General features: G+C 40.6%; 1 pseudogene; it reads left to right on the top strand.

The window, feature by feature from the left end:
* The first annotated feature begins 251 nt into the window (after positions 1–251).
* Positions 252–5,876, top strand: LOC145469638 (uncharacterized; annotated as a pseudogene).
* The last annotated feature ends 134 nt before the right edge of the window (positions 5,877–6,010 follow it).

Raw genomic sequence — 6,010 nt, forward strand, 5'->3', positions numbered from 1 at the left:
CCAATTTGAAGAGAAAGGGCTGCGGATGTCCCTGTGTTTGGCAAATCCAATGCTGTCGAGCCAGAAGCGACTGCAAATCATATGCATTGCCCTCCACAGTCTAAGCTAAAAACACAAAGGAAAGTTCCGCTCGCACAGCAAACAAACGCAAATGATTTGTAACAGATTTTTTAAAATGTTCAAAATTTGCGAGAGACAATGAATATTCTGTTGATGCCATCTGCCTCGAGCGTTTCTCTCAGTTTTTCTTACAATTTCAATCACGTCTCAAAGCATTCTAAAATTTGGGTCAGTTCATCAATTTTGAGATGCTCATTGTTTTCTCGCTTATAGCAAAGACATTATGAATCCCAAGTTCTGGCTCTCAGTTGCGTTCCTGATGTCCCGGATTGCTGTATTTCAAGCTGCTGCCCAATGTCAACCAGCAGCGGAATACTCCATTAGAGGAATGTTCCTCAGAGGCCACACCTTTAAAACGTACAAGATTGAATGGCATGAAAGCCGCTATTTTAGGTGTGCCGAAGAAGTCACGTGTCAAAGCTAAAATTACGTCATTGGTCAAAACCTCTGCGAACTGAACCATCGAACCAAGGAGGCGAGACTTGAAGATTTCAAGCCGGATCAGACAAGGTTCTACATGAAACGGGCAAAAAACAGAGGTACACTTCAATCGTCCTCATTTGTGTGTGTCTCTTTTCCAACGCAGCCATTCTGAATGCTACAACCTGGCCCGCAAAGATGGCACGATTTTGCGTTCCAGGAGAATGTGCACGTGGGGTGGTAAATCTTAGTCTTTTCCTTGGCAACTTCGCCGCTCTTGTTAGAGGCAAGTACTCACACACAAAATCACACTAGTTAGGCAAACATTTGACCGCAAAATCAATGCATCTATTTAAAAGAAAAAGGATTCAACATCGTCCGTTGTACACTGAACTACAAAATAGATCTGGTATAAGTTACATTGTTCCTACTAAACTGTGAATCACAATTACTTCAGCACGATCTTGAGAAAAGCCGTTTTTAAGGAGTCTCTTTCTTTTATCTTGCAGTCCTTCTTGGTTCCATTCAAGAGCTTCCTGCTGAATCGTGCAGTGGGATCAAGGCTAGTGAAGGAAATGAGATGGTTTACTTAACGGGGATTACTGGATATACTCTGATGGGAATGTTCAGACAATCCTGGCTCGCTGTCAAGGTACGGACATTTGGTTTGTAGATAACGCACATACACATAGCGTCACCGTTTTGGCGCAGTAAGACGCAATTCGGTCACCGAAACTTGAACCTCTTAGCTCACAACGAAACAACTCAATCCTATTGATACAACCGTCGCACAAAAGTGTACCAGACGTAGAACGAAAGATGTTCCCTTAATACAAGTTTCACTGTACACTTGTTTTGAACAGTGCAGAAACTAAGTTATGTAACGATACGTTTTTTGGGCGTGTGGGGCGGTTTTACCAGCACTAGCGAGCTCAGTAAATATTGGATCTGATGGCTGAAACACTTTGCGAGGGCGCGAGGACTGAAGTACTAGCAAACAGGGTTTTGCTAGCAGAGACACTGGACGGGAAAGGGGAATAAATCTGTAGAGCAAACCGCTTGGCAGCCGGCACTCGTTACAAGATGCCAGAGGTACAGGGTCTAGTTTCTTAGTCCCAAGAAGCGAGAAAACAGCAGTAAACACTGAGATTTCTTCTGGAACACAGCAACTTCTTTAATGTAGAGTAAACTTCATTGGTACTTCACAGCTAATACACGCGTAGAGAGTAAACGTTGGTAATCGTGGTAATCGTGGTAATCGATTTGCAACACTCTTCGAGTTGCTTATATATCGTCTAAGGCAGGTGTTCGCTTATACAAATGAATACAAAAGTTTTAACACTCAGACACGTGCAGGCTGATAACTACAGAACATCCGATTGGTTAGCCCAATCTTCATTTAAAGTAACAAAACTTACATCTGCTTGGATTCTAGTAAAAGTCTAAGTTAATCTATTGAAAACGCACGTGTTGTCTACTGCACATTGTTGTACCAGAGCAGATAGTCTTTTGATATTCAAAACCTCGCTTAGCTAACAATATACAACATGTGTTCCACTGAAGTTACTGACATCCGTTCTATTGAAAACGTCTGACAAGATAAGCATATATTCTATTTAAAACGTACGGCTGTTTACACAGATATACTTCCAACAATACCTGCTATTTTGCATTTGAAAAGCATGAACGATTCTAGTTCTGAAAATACGAAATCTTAACTTTCCAAAACTGCACTTCTTATACTGAAACTATCATCAATCGAAGCGAGCTTATAATTTTGTAAAAACATAGTGATGGGTGTCTTTTGTTATCGTGACAGTTAACCTTATTGAAGACCGGTCAAAAAGGATTTTTAACTAGGGGGCTGGGGGAGCTGGAGCAGAGAGGAGGTGGGTCATCAGGTTTTGAGCCCTTGGTAAGGGGTGGGTCGTTCAATTTTCTGCTACCCATGGGGGTAGGCCATCTTGTTTTATAACAGGAATTGGCACACACTTGACAAGTCGACAACAGAGGTAACCCCTTTCAGTTCCAAAGGACAAAAACGTTTTGAGCCTTGGCTGAAAAAGTACATTTGACTGGTGTACAATAGAGATGGCAATTTCATGCATTGTAAATCTGTACGAAAGCTAAGAAGTCTAACGGAATCCCAGTGCAGAAATGTTCAAAATACTACGCTCTTTCGACATGCTGGTCTCCAAGAACACCAAATGGCCAACTTGTGTCTACATAGACACAAGATGTGGTGTTCATAGATCTGGGACTCAGCCTTTTTCTAGATGGATCACTGTTCCACGCGTAGTAAAGCTGGGGACCAAGTATGAAAGGTTTACGGTCTAGTGTTTATTTGAGTTTACGGACATGATTTTGTATTATTATTATAAATCTAAAACGTAAATAATACCACAATTTCATACGAAAAGTGTGATTTTGTTGGATAATGTAACCAAAAATGTCATGTTTTACAGGGGGTGGGTCATGTAATTTTCAACCTTCATTTAGGGGTGGGTCACACAGTTTTGTGCCAAATGGAAGGGGTGGGTCATGTGTTTTCTAACCACCACATTTTCAAATGTTCCGGGCTATCCCCCCACCCCTTCTGTACTTTTTGACCAGTCCCTTACGTAAAAAAAGCTATAGGTATGGTTCAGAGCCACTGAAAAAAAAGATTTGTATCTTGACATGTTTATCACAATTCGATAATAAAAACTGGGTTTCACTGAGCCACTTTCGAATTATAAGCACCTGAAGCTAAAATTAAGGGTGTTTTAACAGGTTTTACCTTTTGTATGGTACCCTACTATGCCATGAAGATAACCATGACTTGGTCTTTATTTGATACCTATGTGCAACATCATTTGTTAGAAAACAGCCCTAAGAAAATACGCGCGCTGATTGGTCAAAAATCGTGTTTCTATTTAACAATTAGATTATTCGCGCTCGATTTCTACGAGGTGATAGTTGACGAGGCCGACGGCCGAATCAACTATCCCTTCATAGAAATCGAAAGCGAATAATCTAATTGTTTTAGTAGAATTCTTACTAAAATTTACTTCAAATAACGGTTTCCAATTATTTCTTGACGTATAATTAAAATTTGCGCCTGAAAAAGATCGCTCGGATTTAATTGTCATTTAAAATTGAAGTTGTGTGCGCGCGCGCATCAGTTTTTTCAATAATTTCAACTTTTTTTAAGCCAAGAAATCGTAAATGTCCTTCGTTTAGACTTCTCAGGAATTTAATTATTCATTTGCATCAAAATTGTCCTCCAAAACTTTGGAAAAACGAGAAAAACGTCGCCATTGCCTAGACGACCTCCGCTATTGCTCACTAATGGCTGATAGTGTTCAGTGGCTCAGCCAATCAGATTACAGCATTTGTATCAGTATACTAGTAGAATTTTACTAAAACTCAATAGAAACAAAGAACTAGCACGACCTGCCGACGTAATGATGGCGCGAGCGAAGAGAATTTACACTTTGATGATCAAAGTAAACAAATTGTTTCCCTTTTTTTTCGTCAGCGGTGTTTTCTAAAAGAAATAGAAAACATGTTCTCCGTGTTTCTATCGAGTTATAGAAACACTCGTGAAAGTTTGGGAGTACTCGAAGAAGCTGTGGAAACACCCACAGCATTTCTCGTTCTCCCAAATTTCCACCCGTGTTTCTATGTTTTCTATTTATATGAAGTTACAAAATCAAAGAACAAAAGTTCTGTAAAACAAAACCGAATAACAAAATATTGCATTTCTGTGACAGCTCAGTTTGTTGGCAAACTTAAATGGCCGATCTACTGAAACGTGTGCAAAAAATCATGCATTCTTTTTGCAGTGTCCGTTTGATACAGGTTTCTAACAATAGAAATGACCATCAAAGTCAAGTTAAAGGTTTCTGCGTCCGCTTAATAGAGGTGTCCGTTGAATACAGGTATTTTTTACAATGAATGTGGGAAAAGAAAAATGGGACTTGCACTGCTGTCCGCTTAATAGAGGGTGTCCGCTTAATATGGGGTCCGCTTAATACAGGCGTGAATGCAGTAAGTTTCAGGAATCGAAGGCATAACGCTCGTGATCAGATTGCGTTTTCTGCATTTCATTCTATTCTTAGTGGGAAATCCAAAGGAATGCGCTGGAATCTCGCTACATTCGAGCCGCACATAGCTAACAGCAACCTTGACAGTAGGATTGCGAGTTCCTCTTGGGCACCGCAATAGGCATAAAACGTGAACCTCACCAAAACCAAATTGATCACTAAGCATTTTTTAGAACCAACCGCTTAGCATAGTAATGCAAAACCACGTCAAATGCAAATTTACCTTCGAAACTCAAATGACAATCGAGATCGAGAGGGACTTGCGCAAGATCCAAATGTAACTCACTGCAGAGAAGTGAGCTGACCTCGGCTTAGTCTTTATTAGGCATCGATTGAGTTGATTTTGAACATGAATCTACAGTGTTCCATAATGTAAGTCTATCTTTAATAATTTTTAGAGACCTGGCTTAAAATAAACACTGAGCCTGTTTGCTTTGGAGCACGAGATAACCAGTATGGTGCCTTTAACATCACGAAGAGTGGACTTCTCAAGACAATGAAGCTCGTTCACAAGTCGGGCTCGATCAGATGCAACCCAAATAAACCGGCATCCTACGGGGGCTGCACAAATGAACCATTGTATGGTAACAGCAGCTTAATGACTATCATTACCAATGCAAAGAAAGAACCCATTCTGCCACCTGCTGGAGACTTGCAAGCACACAGTGGTTGTAACAACAAAAAGCACTTTTACAGTATTAATGGAACTACCCCACATATCTCCAGGGCTCGTTTTCCGCGATCTTCTTAATGTAGCGTCTGTGTCACGCAAACAGGAGATACAGATATGGTTCGGACAGGATTGGAGTGACTGTTATAAGGCAGATAATAGAGGCAAGCCATGTGTTGATGTGTATGCGTGGTATGTTTAAAGCTACAATCGTGGACAAAAGTCCTAGGGACCTTAATTGAACGAATTGTATGTGTTTTACTTCTGAAGTTTGGTTTCCTTTTAAAAACGCGTTACTGTCCCCCCTCCCCACCCAATAAAATGTTGAAAATCAGAAGAAATTGCAGCTAGTAGTTTTCAACATTGTATGGGGGGTGGGGGGCGAGGTTAGGCAGGTGAACTTCGCTTCTGGCGTGTGCGCAAAAGCGCCAGAAGTGCAAATTTGTCCCAAGACGTTTGTCCATGATTGTAGGCACAAGAGGCCGACTTATCTGGAACAGCTTAGAGTATACAATCAAGTTACAGGGGCACTATCCTAAATGTAAATATGATGCCTTCGTTTTGTTAAAACGTCCTCTATAAATGCACTGAAGCTATAAAACGAGTGTTATTATGAATAGGCACGGGCATGGCTGTGGTGTCAAATCTGGCAACTGTTTCAACTTAAATTATAAAGTTGAGGGAAACTAATAGCTTAAAAATTACAATTTGC

Source organism: Orbicella franksi, chromosome 15 (genome assembly GCF_964199315.1).
Source record: "Orbicella franksi chromosome 15, jaOrbFran1.1, whole genome shotgun sequence".
Taxonomy (NCBI): Eukaryota; Metazoa; Cnidaria; class Anthozoa; order Scleractinia; family Merulinidae; genus Orbicella; species Orbicella franksi.